At 36.1% G+C, this 22709-nt stretch overlaps 1 protein-coding gene across 3 annotated transcripts in view; it reads right to left on the minus strand.

The window, feature by feature from the left end:
* LOC139959384 (uncharacterized) overlaps positions 1-22000 on the minus strand; it is a 102558-nt gene extending 80558 nt beyond the window's left edge. The window contains exons 1-3 of one of the 3 annotated variants that reach the window (XM_071956946.1): positions 21841-22000; positions 3958-4054; positions 1467-1495 (exon numbers count right to left, since the gene is read on the minus strand). The gene's annotated coding sequence lies outside the window, so the exon portion shown is untranslated. Of the gene's footprint in view, positions 1-1466; positions 1496-3957; positions 4055-7765; positions 8192-21824 lie in introns of those variants that run through there. The other 2 variants (XM_071956947.1, XM_071956948.1) reach the window with 2 other exon arrangements.
* Between the last annotated feature and the right edge of the window lie 709 nt (positions 22001-22709).

The raw sequence follows: 22709 nt of genomic DNA on the forward strand, positions 1-22709 counted from the left end.
AGAGACTACCGCTACAAGCAGACAACATGCAGCATTTCAAATAACAGTACTTCTCCCATTTTTGCACCTCTCCTCTAAATCTGTCCTGCTATTCCAGCCGAGCAAATTTATTTGCGTCTTTGGGGTCCCAATAGCGGGTAGGTAGCACCTGGTATGATTCCTCATCTTAAAGGAATATATTTAAGTTCGGTGTTAATCAGAAACAAAAAGTGTTCTCCAATTGCTCCTTCATACAAACAAAGATGCCCAATACTAGTTTGACCATAGAGTGGTCTCTACTTTCAAAAATTTTAAAAAATGAAGGAAAAATAAACAAAATACAACCTGATGTTGATTCACAGTTTGCTAAAATGTGAGTTACATCAACAGGAGCAGACACAGAATAATGATCTTTACCCATGATCACCCTATCTCAAATTAAATTTTATGCCCCTTTAAGTGTCTTTCGACGGTCTGACTTGAGAGAACAAGATACCACTGTTGTCAAAGGTCAATTTAAACAATGAACCAAGGGAGAAACGACATGGAAAAGACTTCTTGCCACCTTCATCCATCCCATGCCTCTTGCTTCCCTTCTCACCTTCCCCCCCCCCCCTCCCTGTCATGGAAATATTACCATTGTCAGTACAATGTAGACTACTGTCAATTACCATGTGCACTAATTAACATGCGGCACATGGAGACTTTCACTGTGCCCATGCCCCTGCCCCCTCCCCCCCCCCAACTTATTGTACTCTCTATATAATGGCTAGAGCAAATTGCCAGCATTAAACAATGCCCTACTAGCATATTCCCAATCAATACTGGTCTAACCAATACCTCCCAATTCTCAAAATCATCCAAAAGATTTGTTAAACAATTATAACCTCACCATTTTGAAACTGATATTTTTGTTATTGCCCAAAGGTTTGAACAACAAAAGGAATAATGAAGGAAAATTTAATAGCTCAATTTATGGATTAGTCAATCAAAGTAATTTTTGGATCAATGAAGACCTGTGTATGCCACTCACCAGAAAAGATGTCAGAAATTCTAATTTAGATATGAAATAGCGCCCTCTATTTTACTTTGCATTCACAGAACAATATAGTGCCTTTAGCTGGGGAACATTGCAATCTTTTCAAACCAGAAATGACTTTAAATATATGAAGTGTTCGATCTCCTAAGCATCATGGTCTCTTAAAAGTTGTTCTGTGATCAAATGTAATACATAACTGATCACATTTTACCTAGGATCATGAAATTCTCACAGAAACAAACTCAGATCTATGCTGAAGGAGACAGAAATTATTAAGAAGACAGTCATGTGGAATAAGGAATTAGCAAACAAAACTGCTTTCCTCTTTGTCAAATTATTATAAAAAAATTAGCAAATTGCTTGCATTCATCAATTATTAACCAATATACAAAGTTTAAAAACAATTTTTATTCTGTCATGTTTGTTATGTTATAGTAATGCCACTTACCAACCAGTTTTCACTCGTCTAAATTCATTCTGTAAAAGAAGAGGAGAAAACAAATTCATCATGAAAGTTCATTTTTCCAAATTGATCAACCCTGAAATATCTACCAAAAAACAAAAAAATGGATCCTAAACTTAGGAACACAAACAACAGTATATAAATTAACAAAAAAAACAAATTGGATTAACGGGGAGACACAAAAGATATTTGTCAAAACTTGATACATTTCTTAGTGTTTCCCTTTAAATACTGTCTGCACGCATGAGCTAATTAGTTAATGACCCTTGATAGAGAGGGTACGTATTCATTTAAACCTACACGACACAAACAAAAGATGTAAAAGTCACTGCAGGAATAAGTTGCTATTAAATTTCCTTTCCATGTCATCATTCGATACAGTACTTCCTTTAAAATACAAAATATACTCATTTAAATATGTGTTAGGTTTCCAAATCCTATTTATATCTCAAAACAAGAAAAGATTGAAGTGAACTTGAGAATTGCAAGTTACAAGAACATTAATATAATCAACAAGGAAATCATGGGTGTGGTGTATGCTTTATTTAATATATAAACTTAATGTGGAATAAGAACAATAAGTCTGTTTTTTTTTCATCCTCTTTAGTGTATATACATCAACAGGGAATAATTAAATCCTCCATGTTTGTGTAGCAGTGTTAAGTGTTCTGAACTGTCTCATATAAAATGCTATGGTTCTTGTGTGTACAAAAGATGCTATATGACTGTGCACTTGTATATATTCCCCAAAACTTGATGGCTTGGGGATTTACGAGCGGCGATACTTACCCGTCTCCCACTCCACATCTGCACTTTCCCATCTACCTAACTACACATTGGAACGTTTTAGCACTGCGCCCTCGCTACCTGGGCACCTGACCAATTACACCGCCTTCCGGATCTATACTTATGGAAGATAGCTACATGTGTTTGTTACCGACTTTTGCGTAACAATTTTCACCCTGCTATGCTATGGTTCCTGTGTGTACAAAAGATGCTACATAACTGTGCACTTGTATACATATAGCAGTTTTCTAATACTGTATATACAGCATTTTGCGATGTGATCCCGGTATAAATTAAAATTACTCCCTGCATTTGATACAACCAATACTTTAATAGATGATAGATGTATATTTCATCTAACAGAATTATCATTTCTCCTATGTACAATAATGGAAAACTATAAGTAATGATTTTCTCAAGGATAACAGTATGTGAACACACAAAGTATAAACGAATGCTTTCAAGTACATTAATGTTCATAATTTGTAGAGAGTGATTTGGGATTTATTCGAGCACCGGCCCTTATCTGTCTCCAACTTAAGATGCACTCTCCTTATCTACCTAACCTACAGAATTGGTAACATTTTGGCGATGCATCTCCTTATTCCCACATTCGGGACTCTTTTCTCTTCTGCTGAGAGGTAAACCTGCATGTTCTTCACTGATCTTTTCAATCTGGTAACATTCACTTGGTTTCTCAACGTTTGAAATTTCATTTCCTTTGCATCAAGACTTTTCTCTGGCCTAAAGTTGTCCCATCAAAATTTGCAAAGCACTGACTATAAATATCCCTTGCTTTTCCATGTTTTTCTGTGCATGAAAATTCCTGGTTCCTATTCTTTCAGACTTTGCTTTTCTGATGTTCTTAACATTTTACTTTTACTACTTATATTGTTCTTGTAGATCTTTGATCTTTACTCTCTTCATTTTTTTTATTGAATTTTTTTCCTACCTTTTTATTCCTAAGCTTTCTATTCCAATTGTTTGAAATTTATACTGGTATTAATTAACCAAACTGACAGTTTGTAACTATGTTAATGAAGTGGGTAGTACAGTATGTTGATGTCTGAAAAGTACACATACAGTATGTATACAATGATGTACTGAAAGCATACATCACATTTTCAAAGTGTCAAGATAGTATTCATGACTGAAAGTATTCTACACAACAATGTTCTGTTCAAAGCATATAAGATGTCATGTGATTTGAAGTGATGGGAAATGATTTGAAGTGCTGTGGTATGATGTGATGTAGTGTGACGTGGTGTGGTATGGTGTGATGTGATGTTGTATGATGTGGTGTGGTATGATGTGATGTGGTTTGGTTTGGTTTGGTGTGGTGTGGTTTGGTGTGATGTGGTATGGTATGGTGTGGTGTGATGTGATGTAGTGTGACATGGTGTGGTGTGGTGTGGTATGGTGTGGTGTGATATGATGTGGTGTGATGTGAATGTTATGTGATTTGAGTCAACAAAAAACTAAAACAAGACTGGGAAATTATGAGCAAATGTGAAAAGACCAAAAAAGAAAGTTTTTACTATAACAGGATTTGAACCAGTGACCACATGATCACAAATCCTATACTCTTCCAACTGAGCTAAGTGTGTTATCTTCCGTTACACAGAGAGCACAAGGTAATTTGGTTGAGGGGTAGAGGAGGGAAAAGAAAAGGGAAGGGGATACTACTTACTTCCTCTTACGCTGTCAACGTTGTCAAGGCTGGATTCGAAGGAACACCTTCCAGGGAATGCAGAGGTGCACCAGCACTCTTTAATGGTTTCTTCCGACTGGAAAAAGAAATAAACAAAAAGACCTGTCTTTTACTGAGACACAATTTTGTTTTCACAATCTGCAAAATTGTCATTATTCTAGATGGAAACTTAGAAACTTTGTAAACCAAGAAAAAGCAACCCGGGGATACTTATGGTTAATTGCAGTTAATTTTAGGGATAGTGGATATCATAATTATTCCTGATCCAACAGGGTCACAACAATGTAAAAAAAAAAAACAGACAATAGTTGGGGAAGAAAACAACTGAGGAAAAATAGCAAAAGTTAGTTTAAATTGATTCAGTTAAGAAATTCAGCTCTCTCTTCTCATGAACAGTACTATCATAGTACACAGTATATATTGCCTCACTCGAGCAGTGTCAGTGTTACAAACATGTACGAACTCTTCAGAGTAAACAGACATCAGACGATCGAGTTTGTTAATCACTTAAGGCAAACGGAATACGGCTGTAAATAATATAAGGAAGTATTATCCTTCAGCTCAACTCCAGTATCAATGGTACTACATGAAAGTGAAAAGTATTGAATTTGTACCAAGGGAGAGGGAGGTAGAGGTGGGGGGATTCAAACAGCTTTACATTAATATTAAAACTAATCTTCATAGCATTATAAGGTGTTGGTATAGTGGTTAGTGGGATAATTTTTTATATGACCTACCAAACTGTATATTGCATATAACATTATTTATATGTAGATAGGACTATGATATATATATATATATATATATATATATATATATATATATATATATATATATATATATATATATATATATATATATATATATATATATATATATATATATAAATGAAAATCGTAATGAGTTGGAAAATCAAGAACAGTGAAAAAACTTTCAGCCTCCACCGGGATTCGAACCACGGGCCTCCCGCTATGTACGCGGACACCCTAACCCTATATATATATATATATATATATATACACAGTATATATACAGTATATATATATATATATATATAATATATATATCTCGATGTATCTCTCAATATGCAGGTACAATAGATTAGAATGAGCTGTTAGATGATATGTTAATTGTTCAAAATAGTTATCATGACAACTTACAAGTTACAGCTCAATGGTTTTGTTTTAGCGTCTGAAGTTTTTTTATACCATTAATGGACATTAATGCAAAGAGAACACTCTTGACTATGAATAATGTAGAGGTTAATAACGTTTCATGTTATAGTCAACATCTAATGGCTATACTGGTTGTAACGTTATATTAACAATTTGACATATGGTCCTGTGTCTAAATGTTCAAGGGATAAATTGCTAATTTGCATTGGGAAACAACCAGATTTACAAACCTCTGCTGTAACATTTCTGTCAACAGAATGTTAAAAATACTTTCCGTTGATGCAAGAGCTGGCAAAAAATTTTTCCCTTTAATCGTATAGAAAAATGCTACGCAGCAAAATGACCAAACTGCTATACCTTTTTTTGTACAGAGTAATTTTTGCACAATATGACGATAGTATTTTGTAACCGAAAAAAAATTCAGGGACTTTAAAACGAACTGCACTACACTAGTACAGAAAAGTACTACAATTTTGCCCTGCATGAGTATTGTGTGGTGGGAGGTGTAACTTCCCAAAGACAATTAGTTGCTTTAATAATAAACTTACAGACTTATTCTACAATGTGTAATATAGACCTATATTTACATCCCACATTAACGGTGAAAAATATAGGAAGAGACAGAAGGACACAGACACTAAAAGGTATTTAACTCTTGTAAATTAGGAATATATATATCAACTATTCATAAAGAAAGTGAAAACAGTAGATATATTGATACTTTAAGTGTATAATGTAGTTTCAATACACAGCATCAAAGAAGAAGGAAATTATTTAACGCACAATTTATCAAAGTCATTAAAGGCAAAGAAATGCAAAACAGAACACTCATTATTTTTTTTTTTCATTTTAAAGGAAAGATATCAGGCATAGAGTATATCGAAGGGGGTGCATATATATACTGTGTAACATTAGGCTTATATGCCCGTATAGTATCAGCATAGCTGGGTTTTAGGTCGAATGCGTAATGAATCTAGGTAACCGGGGGAAACTGACCAAAATTAGCAGACAGGTACCCCAGAGCAAATGTTTGGACCTTTCACATCACTAATGTTATGGTGTGAACAGAAGATTTAAGCATTTGGAACTCTCCATTTGTAGTTTGTGTTTATAGTTTCAAAGTGAAAGTCAATCAAGAAGAGTTACAGCAAGGGGAATTTGCACATCTATCAAAATAGAAATGTATTTTGTGAGGAAGAAGGAAGGACAACATGACAATTTTACATCCTTGAAGACTCTGTGTTTACATTTTAAGACTGCTGATTTTGAATGAGGTGTCAATAGTTTACAAATCACCATGTATCAAATAGTTGAAAACAAGGTTAAAGGAGGTTATACAAGCATGATGATTCCTTGGGATGGAAATTGCTGCCAGAACAGACTGCTTTACTTTGGGATTGGTAGATTCTGATGGTAGAGGCGATGTGCATTGACCCAGAGGGGGGGGGGGTCAACGGAGGCACACAGTGCCAAAATGTGACCAATATGTTACCAGTTAATAGGCTAGGTAGATGGATAAGTGCAACAGAAGAGTCGAGACAGGTAATGGAGGAGAGCTGTGAATTTATGTCTCATTTTCATGATTTCCTGGTCCTGGCTTATTTCAGAAGATTCCTGCAATAGCCCTATCCAGCATCCCCCACTCACCCCATTCTCCCCCCCCATTCTCCCACTCATCCCATTCCCGACTCATTCCATTCCCCTCCCCTACTCCCCCCATTCATCCTATTCCCTGACTCACCCCATTCCCCTCCCCTACTCCCCCATTCATCCTATTTCCCGACTCACCCCATTCCCCTCCCCTACTTCGCCTATTCATCCTATTCCCCAACTCACCCATTCCCCTCCCCTACTCCCCCATTCATCCTATTTCCTGACTCACCCCATTCCCCTCCCCCATTCCCCTCCCCTACTCCCCCCATTCATCCTATTCCCCGACTAACCCCATTCCCCTCCCCTACTCCCCCATTCATCCTATTTCCCGACTCACCCCATTCCCCTCCCCCATTCCCCTCCCCTACTCCCCCCATTCATCCTATTCCCCGACTCACCCCATTCCCCTTCCCTACTCCCCCATTCATCCTATTTCCCGACTCACCCCATTCCCCTCCCCTACTTCGCCTATTCATCCTATTCCCCAACTCACCCATTCCCCTCCCCTACTCCCCCTCCCTCACTCCGCAGTGCATGAGCATGGGCAACAGCTGGATGACACCTACAGTTGTCAGTCTATTATGGCACTCATGAACGGTATATTGAAGAATACATCCTATCTAAGCTCAGGACTCAAAAGGAGCAATCTAAACAGGTTTAAAGCAGTTATATTTACTGTAGCATAATTTTTCAGGTTTCATCCTGCTTCAAAGAATCCTGCTAAGAGCCATCTATGTACAGTACACAACACTGAAAATTAAAACAATAAGATTCCGTACTTTACTTTAATGATAGAAATCCATTCTGTACACAAAACTCCTGTATGATTCTTATATACAAACTAACTTCATAGTGGACAGATGTAAAATCAAACAAAAGTAGTGTTGGACTGCTGGTTCTTCCCAAATGATTCTATGTAACTTATTGTAATAGCAAACAGATACATAATTAATACATACCTCCAAAGGTGTTCTGACGAGCCATTCGATAATAGCGTACACGTCCTTGACAATACAAAACAGTTAAATGGGTCAAATATTACAGCAGGACTATGGTGCCAGTAGTTATAGAAATAAACAGCTTGAGGTACAGTATATATTACACAGCCCAGACCAGACAGAGGCTTCAACATCTGCCAGCTGTTTAACTCAGAAAAATACCTTCGTCGAAACAACACATAGGAAAGGCTCGACTGTCACAATTATGAGCATTCATTAATATTATCCAGTTTCTTGTTTCCAATGGATGAGTTGCATCACACCGTCACACGCTTGTCTAACTAGACTTTGTAATAAAATCCCTTCCGTCAGAAATGAAGAACCGTACCACTCAGTACCAAAATTACCAACAAAGAATATTTTGTCATAATTGCTACAGCCACTGTAGGTCCCTCCATTGAGCAATATATGCGATAAAATTATTTTGATTACAAGAAACAAACAACGATAGGAAAATAGTCTATATGAAATTCTTAAAGTCAACTTCCCTGTTTTAGATTAAACAGTGCTTACCAATTTACATTTTGCAATCAGGGTATTACCATTTCTGTTGTCATATATGACACGCACTATGTGTCACACCAAACAATAAATGTATTATTACCAAAGTAGGAAGCAAATGGCTACAACCCTTTGACCTAGTCTCAAGAAGTTCTACATCACATCTGACATGTACTGTATATATATACATATATGAACAGCTTATTTTGACATGTTAACTAAAATGCTTCAATGAACTCTTGAGTCTTGAGTCTCTCAAATGGTAGTATTAAGCTTAGGTAGTATTGCAGCTCTCAGGTGAGAATGTTGCTCAATCTCTTCTATAGAGCATAGACCCATTTTCCACTTCCACCTTCTATATATAAATACACCAATAAATTTCAGAGGCAAACAATTGTAACACTTATATGGAGGGGAAAAGAAATATTCCACAGTGTGAGTTGAAAGCCCCCATCTCAAAATCTTGACCCTAACTTACTATATGGGTTCATTGAATATAACCTGGCTTTACAGCAGAATAGCCTTAGAAAGCTTAAGTAACTTCCTATTATAAATTTATTTATCCTTGAGATGTGATACTTGTGCAACATTTTCTTTATAGCTATCAGTGTTTTCTGTATTTAGAATTTCATTTAAAAGCAACTTTGCTGTAGAAATATTATATTCCCTGATGATAAATCATTTAAATCTTACAAAGAAAAACATCACCAACTTGAGCTCATTTTGACCACATGATATCATTCACATTGCTGTTGCCAGATACAGCAACAAAATATCACCAAATTTGAAGGGGAAAAAATAGTATCTTTGCCCCACAAAATGCCATGAGGACATGGTGTTGACCTGCAAATGTAAGAGAATTTCCAGCAACTTTAGTCACTAGAATATCCCTTTAGCACTGAAAGCAGCATATTTGCATTTGGTCGCCATTTTCCACCTTTTTGACATGTCCATCAAGTTTTTACATATCAATCACAAAACAGCAAACTAAGATATTAGCCAAGTTTTTTCCCGTCCGCCAACAGCATTAAATGGTGAGTAATTAGGGACTTCTACAGATAATGAGTAAAGTGTCTTACGACAAATTCCTACAGTTCCCCCAAACCCACTAGTTTGAATTTAACCCATTCATGAATAGCTAAACATGTTTAGCTATGAGCCGTTGCTAAAAATAGATTCAAAAAGTTGCGTTGGTACCACGCACTGCCATAGACAATGTATACAAATATACCATGGTGTTATTTTACATATTGGTCAATGACTTTAGAGTTTGAACATAGTGGGGGCGGGTTTCTTGCGCTCCTAAAGGAAAATATCTTCGAGAAAAACAACGTTGAAAGTTGTAAATTGTTCAACTTTTTTGCCACCAATTGAAGTAGATAAGCTAGTTATGTATGTCGTTATGGCATCATGGAGTCATTGCGGTTGAGAAAATCGTATGAAAAGGACTCAAAAAGCTGCTTTAACTCGAGTACATATTTAAAGCAAGTCTGTACTAAAATTTTACTTTACATGCTTAATATTGGAATTTAACAAAACACAGTGTCAAAGATGAAGGGGTTGATTACATCTGATCTATTAGACTTGTCTATTATGTCAATACTTCCTTCTCCATATTTCTCTCTCTCTCTGTATTTTAATATAAATATTTGGACTGCAAGGACTCTAGTTGCTCCTCCGCGGTTTCACTGGGAGCTATTTTTAACCACACATCGTACTATGATGTCACAGGTAAAGCTTTCCTCCTGCACATAACCTAAATATCTAACCAGCTAAACAATTTCAACTCCCAGGGAACATATACAGTTACTGTAGTAACGATACAGCGCTGAAGCCTTCACTAAGGGCCTATAAACTACAGGAGGAAGAGGAAGTGAGGAAGAGACGACTATCTTAAATTCATGTCTTACAAACTTCCTCAAGGCTGAGAGTCTTTATTCATTGAAAGGCTGAGAGTTATCATATATAACATGGGTAAAGGTCAAATGTTACCAGATCACCCTAGACACAGTAGTGCTGAGGTTGTGAGGAGACAGGTAAGGGTAGTAAAGCTAAGCCAATTATTATTAACATGGAGAGCTACTATTCTCAAGAGACGTAAATTCTAACTTCTTTTCTCACATTTGTAGTCAAATTAATTATGGTTCTTATGGATAAAACAACTTATGTTTGAAGCAAATACGATGGACACTAGAAAAATGAATGTTGTTTGATCATGTCTAAATCATGCTTCAATGAAGAAAACAGCCACAACGTTAAAAAAGTGAACACGAAAGATGAAGGAGTTATGTTTAATGAGGAATGTAAAAATAATATACACTCATGAACATGTTACATACAGTATGTACCGAAATTACAAGAGTTGTAAGATTTTGAAAATTTATCTCGGTATCAGATTCATTTAATTGATTTCATATATATGTGTGGCATGAACCATATCTAGAGACTTCGATGATTCCATAAAAGTTAAATTTCTTTAAAGATAAAAAAAAAACATGTTCACATTCTGCAATATTATATACAGTACATCCATTGCCTCTCCACAAAGGGGGGGGGGGGGGTGGGGAGGGAGGGTTGGGGGCTCTTTACCTCCAACCTTGATTGATGAAAAGGAAATCTCATTATAAAATTGCTTTCATCTTTTGCCCGGGCTATCCCAACTAGCGCTACCTCAAAATTCAATAAATCTCATCATAGCAACACAGCAGGAGAAGATTAGGAACAAAAGCCTCTTTTTCGCTAACAAGCTTTACCAATCACTGAACTAATGCAGCTACACTCTCGTACCGCGACCGACCGTACTTGCCTGCCGGGAAAAATGAACCTAACAGGATTACCAAACCAAGAGACACACAACATCCCTGTCAAGAGGTAGTGGTCCACCGTTAGGCAATCGAGATACAGGATGTAATGAACAGCAAAAACAGGAAGAAGGGAGTCAGTGAATTGATGAGAGCTATTAGGAAGAAAATCTTCCTTGGGTCACAAAAGGGTAACAAAATGAAGTCATTAAGAATTGGGTCATGGCTGATGACTTGACCTATTCACAATAAGGTCAGCAATATTGTTACAACATCATTGTCAACTATGACTACCACATCTGTGAAAGCAGAATCAGTGCAGAAATAACACTATAACGAACAGACACTTGATTATGAGTCACAAAATCATAGCTACTAGGGAAAAAAAACATGAATGTTTCTCACATTACACAAAGTTTGGGCAAAGTATGCTGATGTCTAATTTTCCATACAATTGATATTTAAGGAGCGAGAGGAGTTCAATCGTTCATCAGGAAATAAGATTTTTATTCACTGCAGAAGATGTGATATCTTGTTTACATTATTGTACAGGGAAAATGCTTTCAGGTTCATTAATCTTCTTTCCTTTTAAAGTAGCAACATTTTATGTACAATTAGTCCTATACATCTTTGTATATTGTTCAGTGAGCCACCCACTCTGCATAGGATATCATAAATAATATTGTATTGTCAAAAATTACCATACATGTACATGTATGCTAAAATATTCTCCTTCCAATGGATGGACTTATTATTTACCTATTGATTCATACCCAGTTCTTTCACCCTTAACTTTTTAAGTATTCAAGGCGGTTGTGAGTTGTAGTTTTAGGTATATTATGAAAGTAGTAGAAATTATTTATAGGATCCTTGCATACCTTTGCAAAATTTCAGTGGATACTAGTTTCGATGGAGTTAATCGATACCAGCTTTGAAATGAAAATCAGAAGAAAAATGAAAACAAAATCATTTGGCTGACATTTCAATATATATATAAACCTAGAACGCCTGTACTTTATGCAAAGCAAAAGTGCAGTATATACTACACATGATGGTCAAAGTGATACATAAAATAAAGAGATGCATATAATTATGACAAACATCCTTGAATTTACAATTAAGTAGTCTCATCTTACGATGTACAAAACTCACCAGTCTCACACTGTGCTATGCACAATCTCAACACTGTATTATTTCCAGATAAATACACCAAAACTAGTCAGTTCATTTCCTTCTGAAAAGTTTGAAAGTTCATCGATAGATGACACTTATAAGTACACAAGCCCGACATAGCTGGGAGAACTCAAAACAGAATGGCTATTCAAATATTTAACTTTCGTGCTCGACATAGGAAAGCTTATTTGCAAGTTGTAGATAGATATGAGAATTATTAAAATGTTGCCATGGGATACCATCATCTTTAATATCTCCATCGCCTGCACAATTATCTAGTCCGATAATTATTTACTAACAAAAACTAGGCCGAATAACTGTTTACTCTGCCGGTATATGTAAAGGAAGAAAGGGAAGACGCTTTCGTTTATGGCCATTAAGAATATTAAATGCAGCTAACTTTTGAACATATTTATTCAGGCCATCCACACTCTAATAGAAAGTTTACATTCATATCACTATATTGTCTTGAAAGAGCTGAAAAAATCTTGTCAAATATTATATATTTTTACAGACAAAAAGTCATTATATTATTATACTATATGACGGTCTTTCTTGATTTGAAAGATAGATATATTGGGTACCACCATCTGAGGATAAAATTCTTTCAAAGGATGTATTCATTGCATGATATAGTGTCCTTTGAGGTGCAGTTAATATTGATTTTCCTTTTCAGACTTTCCGCAAAGGTTGGTTCTTCACAAAGATGGAGGTGAAAAGCAATGAATAACTCTTTTGGGTTTTAGTAATATCAAGATACACAAATATGCAAGAAGAGAAAGTTTGCTACACAGATAACAAAAACTATTACCAGTATAGTATATACATATGCAGTTTTTGTACAAAGAACCATAGTAATAGTATGTATATGTATACTGTATGTATGTATATGTATAGTATGGTACAGTACAGTACAGTACAGTATAGTATATATATGAAGGAGTGTTAGCTCAGTGGTTAACGCCGGTGCCTTCCAATCATAAGGTCCCTGTTCCAGTCACTGCAAGATTAATGTATGTCGTCCAGTTACAGAGTTGTTGACAATTCATAGTCATGGATGTTAAATATGAATCTAAGAGACTGACTTTGGTCAGCTTTGATAAGCCAATGAGGCTTCTTCGCGAGTTCCTGCTTGCAGGAGGATCTAAAATACATACATACATACACACATATATACATACATACATATGTGTATTAACAAAGTCCACATATTAGCAAACACAACTAGACACTTGGTGTGGTAAAGATAAGAAGGAACCTTCGGTGACTGAAAGTTTCTAGTTGTAATCGGTGCCATGGTATAGCAAAGGATTACTTGTTCACTCTAGACCAGGTACAACAAGAGTGCAAAGGTGGTGAGGAGGCAGGTAAGCAAGGCAGCATAGTACACATAGTTAATTTATAATTAATGACATGAACCAAACAATTGCTGTGAACAGTGAAAATTAAATTATTTCTTTGAAAATGATGGCAACTCGTAAAGTACATTCACACATATACTACGAGACTGTCTGTCCTTTAGGGAACCTCAAATGAGGTTAAATTGGATTAAATATCAAACAACTATATATACAGAGTTGTCTCATACCACAAACATTCAAGTCTTGTCAAACAGATGTACAGTATGATGAACCTAAAACTATCGAACTTAAACAGGCTTAAACGTTGTCACCGTGCATTGGGTTGTTTGGATTCCAATTAAGCTAAACCTCAAAAATCCCTGCACTGGTCATATTTCACAAGCGATTGAAAATAAACTGTCCAACAGCTTCTGTCAGCAATATGAAAATGCTGATCTATAACTTTGATGGATATGCATTATAAAGTACTTTCATATCATCTGGTTTAACATTTCCATATGTTGGGTTGTTTCGATTCTGATCATCCATAAATAACTGTCAGTTATTGTCAATCTTAGTTTCTTTTAGTAAAATATCAACCAAGAACCACAAAGCCGGCTGGATTTGTGATTCCTTGCCGTACAATTTGCTCAAAATTTGATATAACTATCTGACTAATGTAGAGCATGTGAGTTACATTTGTCCAAGAATTAAGCAAGAACCAGGAAAGACCCGAGATTTCCAGCTCTTATTTATAGTATACATACACCCTTGTAGTTCTTTCACTGATAAAGATTTTACATGATTAAATAAATATTTTCTACATACTAAGTTTGAAGTTCAAGAAAGATGTACTTTTTGAGTTATCAATTTAACAAAGTTTTCAGACTTTGACATCTGTTGACCCCGGTTGACCGTTGAACTTCAGTGAAAAGAAACAGGTTCTTGTAATCCATAAAGACGGATCCACATACCATGTATGAAGTTGAACCCCCATGGCTGTCTGATATTCTGTATGGCTCAATACACCAACACAGGCTGACATTTTACAAGGCTAAATACACCACCAACAGACTGACATTCTGTACAGCTCAATACAAAAACACAAGTAGACTAAAGGGGAACACAAGGTTATAACTTGTTACATAACCACCTTTATATATGTGTTATACAGTATGTTGGTATGCATACATTACTACTGTACATTGTTTATATACTGGTCTGGTTACACAGCTGTAGTCATAATAGAACTGATGCCAGAATACATGAATATAGTACTACCAGTATCAAACCACTATTACCTACCATCTCGCCTGCCTGTTGCATATTTCCTATGTCAGTTTGTAGTGATGTTAACAGTCACATTACCACATTTGAAACCATAATTTCAATGTATGACACACATTAAAACTGTTTTGTGAAATTTAGTGTACCATAGTATTACTATACTACCCTATCCCTTGACAGTTGAGAATGATGGGAATCAGCAAATATGCTGCATAGAGTATACAGAAATGATAAAATGTTACAAGCCCCACATTCAGTTCGGAGTTTGAGTAAATAGAGCACCGTACACTGTGCCCACTGTACATGAGGAAATATTACGAGAATATTGGACAACTCTGGCTGTTATGACCCCGATGTTGTAAGCTTACATTTCAGATAGTACTTAGTGCTCAGTTGACTTAACAGATACAGTGCCCAGTTTATTTCCTCAAAAACAGGCTACCAGTACCAACTACTTCCTGGATAGAAAAGCCAAGGTAAGTGTTAGTGTAAGGTTTAAAGTAATTTTCTTATCACCCAGATTTTGAAGCTGGAAACAGCTGCACAGAAAAGTTCACATTAAACGATATCCTGACAAGATCTTGTTTTGATGTACAAGCTTACAAAAGCTTGGTGTGTGTCTGTGTGTGATACTAACATACTTCAAGAATAACATCCCTGGGTACAATACAGGAGTAACAGGACAGATATTATACTACTGTTTTCATGCCAGAATTGCCTTTAAGGAAAACCCTAGCCACAAATGACCATGAACAATGCCAGCTGATTTATGCGGTGACCTCTGTGGTCGGGACATACATATTACACACTAGGAGCTAAGAAAGCAATGAAACAGAACTGAACATGTCTAACTACAGATGTACAAATGTGATCAAGAACAAATCAAGTGACATTAAAGGCATTGAAGACTCGCCTCAAACAGCGTGCTGCGCTCTGAAAAAGTTAACTTTCCATTGCTTGCAAGTGAAGTTTTTCTCTTGTCGCTACAAAATGCAGACAGTAATGAAACGTGATACCTTGTTATCTTAAGCTAGACCTGAGATGTCCATCCCTGTATCGTTTGTACACTGTGCTGTGGGTATTGACGGCAGCTGTTTGTACTGACTGTACACTAGTGTCTAATTACCGACGGTAGCAAGTTGTGCGTGTATATTCTGGGATCGATGGTGGTGTCTAACGCTTCTGTTACACCTCATTCGAAACTAGGTCAGATTACTGGCATTAGACGTTTCTCGAGTCTTCACACCCTTTAATACTGAAACAAAGTGCCAAATGTCTTGCTGACAAATATATACAAATATTGAACGTTCACTTTGAATAACTTATCATTTAAATCCTAAATGAACAAGCCACCACATTTTTTTTATAGATTGTAATATTTGTTCTTCACAAAAAGAGCTGCCATGGTATCCTAGCAACCAGTCTAAAATGTCCAACATTGAACATAGCATACGGGTAGTGGAGGACACAGACTCACAGTACTACCGGTACAACTGTAGACTTTCTAGAGTGCATGAGTCAGTACGAGTACAAGAACAAGTCTCTAAGCAGGAATTGTGTCTGTGTGAGTATATTGTCTTGCACTCTAGCATATTCCAAGTTCCAAAATGGTTTGACACAAGAGCTGGTACGACTAACTATATAGTATGCTGGCATACACCTACGAGTAGATGCACCAATATGTCAAATTAAGGGATGTGCCTTTGTTCTGAGAAGCACAATACCTGTTGGTAACTTCACTCTCATCAAAAGACGCAGTGATTTTGTTGCATTCATGCCAAAGAAGATGACAAGTAAATGGCAAAAATACAGAAACGCAAAATCAATTCTCAAAGAAAACATTTATTCCAAAACATCAACATTTTTGTTCCCTATAGTTTTGGGGTTTTTCCCTAATACATGCCATCTTCCTTGTCCTTGAAGGGCCCCTCCAAGAAGTCAAACATGGTAATTCCCATTATATTTGTATAATTTACACAACAAATACAACACACAAACTTTTGGATTCAATGCTCATGGCTAGAATTTTCTAATTGTTATAAATTGTGGAGGCAAAATACTATCTGATAAAACAGTGTTTGGACAATGAGAATTAACACATACATCTACAGTAGGAACCTGAGTTCACCTGGTAAGAGTGGACTAACAACAGTTGTAGAATGCAATCAGCTAATTAAAGACAGTATTAAAATAGTCAAATGCCGAGAGTCCACTGTTCTTCCTTGTACCTTCCAGAGTGATCACACATCCACATTATAAGAGGTGCAAAAGGTTTAGGGACAAAAGTGTGCCAAGCTAAAAAGAGATTTAGTTTTAATGAATATTTTTCTTGTGAAAACCTCTGATTGGCCTCTTAACGTGGAAAGCTGTCAAGTCTGATCAAGCAACGTTCTTAATCCTCGTACATACCACAGCAATGCCCTACAATGCGGAGGGTACTATTTGTTGAACTTTGACCTTAAACCTTCATGCAGTTAACAAAATTATTCAGATTATAAGATAATGATTTACTGTAATATTATCAATGAGTGGTGACAACAAACAAATAGCTAGTCACCGCTTGAATGAACACAGGCTATAGCTCTGGATTATTTCAAATCAAGTTTATTAAGTCCAAAAGGTTAATTTCTATATACAGTAATACAACAAATATATTCAGCTGACTGATAAAGCAGCTTTTTGCACTGAATTCGGATGATCCGAAAAAATGGTGTAAAACTCAGTAATATACATTTCAGTTGATTAGCTTGGTAAGTTGAGAAACATTTTATTCAATAATGGCCAAAAATTGAATAAAATTTCAAATCTTTAATCTGCTCTTTCTGTGTGATTACATACAAAATAAACCTGATAGACAAAATTTTCGATAGGTGATTTGTCGTCAGTCACTACTTTCATTTGGTGTAAAAACCTGGGAAAATGGTCTTATCACTTTTAAGGGGCACACTTCTAGGTTCTATAGTATCTGTATGTTATGTCCTAGAAAAACAGCTTAGAAAGCATTTGTCTTATTTGCAAGAAACCCGGGTTATAACAAGGGATTGTCACTTTGTTACAGTGCCACTAGTGGGGGTGGGGGGGGAGGAATGGTGAAAGAATGCAATACTATTATTGGTGATGGGAATGGTCCAAAAATTTACTCCCGGGTACCTGTTTGTTAATTTTGGTCCCCCCCCCCAAGGTACCTGTTCATTATGCATTCCACATAAAACCCAACTTGGCCTATAAAATACCCTGACAGGTAAACAAAAGCCCTATGTTACTACACTTTACAGGCTATGCAGGCCTCCAGTCATGTGTGTGGTACGCCTGTAAACAACAACTCATTTATAAATTTATTTATATCCTAAAATTACTCTTTAAAATCAACATATGCAATTTTTTTTTCCCCACAATGATTTTAATGATGTATGAAAAGATAACTTGCAAGTCTGCCACTCTTCAGCCTTTCAAGCCTAATAGTGCAATGCATCAATGAACAAATTATTCTTAAAAACGTGATCTGCATGATTGCAGAACTCCTTAAAGCATTTGCTTGGGTATACTTACATACAATTGCTAAATTAAGCAATGGGAGACAATTTACAGTATATTTATGCAAACCACAACTTTCTTACATGAAGTTACAGCACTTATACAGCACCTCAATATCATACTATCCAACATGTTCTTTCATTACTGTGCACCCAGGCTAGCGCTCCAGTAGGTCCCGGCTATTTAATAGATTAGTTGCCTTGGAAACCCTTATTTTTACGTTGTGATGTCTGATATGTAGCTATGGACCAATCACATGTTGCTTGATTCTTTCAAGTATGGACAACTTTTGTTGGACCATTCCACTAAATTCGACATGAGGTAGTCAGCTTATGAGCTGCTCAAGAGTACAAAGGTCAAGGTTTGTTGCATTGAAATTGTGCAAGTAAGAAATGTGGAGGGATTGCTTAGGCTATACAGTAAAGTCTGCACATGTATGTAAAAGTAAACGAACGAACAGTAGTTGATCAAAACTCTCTCGGGCAGAAACAGTGACAAAGTTTACACTTAAACACATCAAGATAGAAGGAAATATCATCAAATGATGAAATTACGGAAGAACACTCATAAGTTTTTCCCCACTTTCATTACTTTGAATAAACATGTAATTGAAAATGGAGAACAATGTAGTGATTTTTACTAATATCCAGAACGAGTAGTAACAGCTTGGACCAGGTAGTCATATTTTTTCGGTCAGTGTCCCAGGTACATGTTTTCCTGACTATTTTTGCCATCAATATCAGCAAAAAAGATAATGTTAGAAACTTCATCAGTTAAGCGGCAACATCATTTGATTTGGTTAATACCATCCAGGGGCCCGGTCAATGAAAATTTACAAATAAATGAATAAAATAAGTCTGATTTATGATAAAACGGATAAAACATTGCATCTGCTAAGAGAGGTCTAAAATTATAATTTGTTTAGTTGTTCATCATATATAATAATAATAATATGGAAGCATCTGTACCCGTACATGTATAAGTTAATGAAGATGTATAGATTTGAGAATACGACAGTTTGTAATAAATTAACTTGTTTCCACAATGAGAGTAACTGTATTTATGTCACAATGAAGCCTTGCCACCTTGGAAGTTGCCCTGTATTTGAAAGTGCTTTTTATTTAAACAGTGCAACTAAGCATAAAATGAGAATTTAATCTTCTCATATCAGCTGTAAAAGGCTTTTATGTCACTGCTTTTGATAGCCTAAACTCCAAATATCCACTTGTCATACTTGTTAAAAAGTTACATGATTGTGCATTCATTTGTCTGTAGGTACAGTACAGCAGGGGATAATCACATGCTCATGGGCTTTCTCTAATGAAAGCGTATTTGTATTTTTCCTATGGCAGGTTACAACAAAATGTCTTGCAAATGATACTGGTTAAACATATTCTTTGTCTAAAAACTGTGCGGGCTGGTTTGTACTGTTGTATTCCAACATTCAAGTAAGCATTATAGATTATAAGGTCTACAAGTAGGCATGTTCATAGATTAAAAAGTGTTATTACTCACAATGTATTAAATTGCAAACTTTTGTCACTATCCTCTTCAGTGTGGAAAGCAAAGCATGCCATCTTTTCACTTGTTCTTTTGTAAATTAATCTGTTTTCTTTGTAAAGCGCCTTGAGCAGTGGCTTTTGTCTACTGATTTGGCGCTATATAAGTCTCATTTATTATTATTATTATTATTATTACGCTAGGACTAAGTAATGTACTTTGCCTTAGTTGGTATTACAGGGATGTGAACCCCCACCATACATACATGTATGCTACTTTTAATCTTTATTATGAATTTGTGTTGAATGAAAAAAGACTCTAGACTACACCAAGGTGTCACCACCTCCGAGGATGACAAGTACTTGACTCCAAGATTCAAGGAGTCAGCAAAGCCTATTAATGTGATACTAAGCCAACTCTGCAACTTACATGCATTTATCAATTTTTTTTTAAATTACCACTGCCAAATCACCATATATAGAGAGGTTCATGAAAATTGTCTGTCTCACCAAGAGTGGTACTAAAAGTAATGAGTTTTGTAAAGATTTTGGGCAAATTCTGGAAAGGCCATAATAGCTGTTGCACAAACATCCTCAAATATGTTCATGAACGTCACACACTCAATTTGAATATAGTTGCACTACTGGCACTGGCACTACAAGTAGTAATGTAAGTATGAAGTCTATACTTGAGGCAATGCAAGTGCTAGGTATGAGTAGTTGTGGTTGCTTTTTCAGCCAAACTCAGAGCAGATGGGGAAGACATCCTTACAATAGTACAAGAAATATAATGCTGATAATATTTTCCTGATGTTGAGATCATAATCCATTAAGCGGAAACTTGGCCTACATTTAATGTTAGATTTTTAGAAGATGCAAAAGTGTGAAAGCTGCTAACCGCTCAAGTGCGCAAAACATTCTGACAAAACTATATGACTATTCACTTTGATCACATTGATGCAATGCTTTTCAACCTCCAGGAATAAAACAATCAAGTAAATTAAGTACAATAAGATTACTTTCTGTACAAAACTGTTCTTGGGGATAGCATCAATGTAATTTTGTCTGCTGCAGGTAGTAGAATGTAATTTTATGTAGCCTTATTTCCTTCCACCATCACAGCCAATTAGGTCTACTCTGAATAGAAATTCCTCAGTTTCTGGTAATTTCAAACTTTGTTTGGGGCAGGAAAATGAAAAGAAATGCTATCAACAGTCCCATTAAAATCTTATGGATGAAATAGTTCAGTTACAGCTTGGTGAAACTGGCACCCATACCATCAGGATTGTTGCCTAAGTAGGCTAATTCTTTTTATAATGGCAGGATTAAAAACTTACAAATGGGGGCTGAAACATAACCTACGGTGAATTTGCAGACAACCATAACCTCCCAATGGCATTGAGTAGTGGCTATTTGTTCTCAATTGAGGTTTTCAGTACTTGAAACACAAAAGCCATAGTCCTAGTAACACCGACAGTACAGGCGCAGTGTAGCCTAACTACAACTTACAAATACAAGTAGCCTAGGCCTAGTACAATGTAACTTGAATTACTGTGACAAGCCTATTATGTAACTTGTACTTGTAGATTGACAGATATTAAGTGCAAATTTGAAGTGCACCATTGTGCAGCATTTCCTATGTAGAAATTGGTTGATAGAGATAGTTCATACATCATCTATCTTGTTTAACGTAGCCTAGCCTTTACAATTAACTTGGCCTCTCACACGCACAAATTCTCAGCGTAGGGCAGTCATTTGTCTACATACCGTAGGCTAACACAGTCAGGGTAGTCGTCACTACACAATACTGACAAAAATAACATGATTGTGTTTTGCGCAAGGCTACTCTCTAACTTAGGCTATGAAGTTTCATCTTTGATCTTACATGCACTAAAAGTTACCTCTGCTTTGGGGAATCAAGTAATACGATTGTTCAGACAGAATCAAAGTTTCATCGAATAACCCACAACGTCCAAATATAACAGCGTTTCGCCATGTTGGGTTGTACCCTATTTGCTATATTCCTCGTTCGAGTAGTACCCAATTGTACAGTAATGTAAATAGATAGTTAGACAACGGTGACGGAAGCCCTGATATTTTCGTGATATCGCCTAAAATGACGTCATTGCTTTTAAGCTTGCTTAAAACATATTCGTAAAACCGATTCAAGGATCGACAAGGGTAGGGATGAACGAAAATTGTGTGATGAAATGGTGATGAAAAAGTAATTTATTGGAGAAAACCATTTTCTACCGTTAGGAAAAGGTGCATGTTGTCTATTTGAAGGTTCACAACCCTGGTGTACAATGTACATTAAACATCGTGGATACTTTTTGTCAACCCTATCAAGTAGGCAATTACTCACAAATTTATTTATTTCTAAGCATTTAGACCCAGATACTTTTTGGATAATAGCTACTGTTGATCAAACGCAAAAGAAAATATTTTAATATAAGTAATATTAATATAATATGATATATTAATAACTAAAAATTTATAATTAGCTAACTTTGATTTGGTTTTTGGTATATTAATTGAAACTCGGTTGTGCATGGCCGTGTGATTGGACGGAGGTGGGGTGGGCGTGTCCATGGTTACGGGATTTACCGAAACTAAGGCAAGTGCACAGAAAGCAGTGGCCAGATTCACACGATCAAGAATCATCCCGGAGTTGATGGAAATGATAAAATTATGAAAATAAAATGACGAAAATAATTCGTCTCTCCTGGGCCTTTTTACAAAATGCACAGCCGTTTCTTTATATGACTCT

The sequence above is a fragment of the Apostichopus japonicus genome, chromosome 19 (genome assembly GCF_037975245.1).
Source record: "Apostichopus japonicus isolate 1M-3 chromosome 19, ASM3797524v1, whole genome shotgun sequence".
Classification (NCBI taxonomy): Eukaryota; Metazoa; Echinodermata; class Holothuroidea; order Aspidochirotida; family Stichopodidae; genus Apostichopus; species Apostichopus japonicus.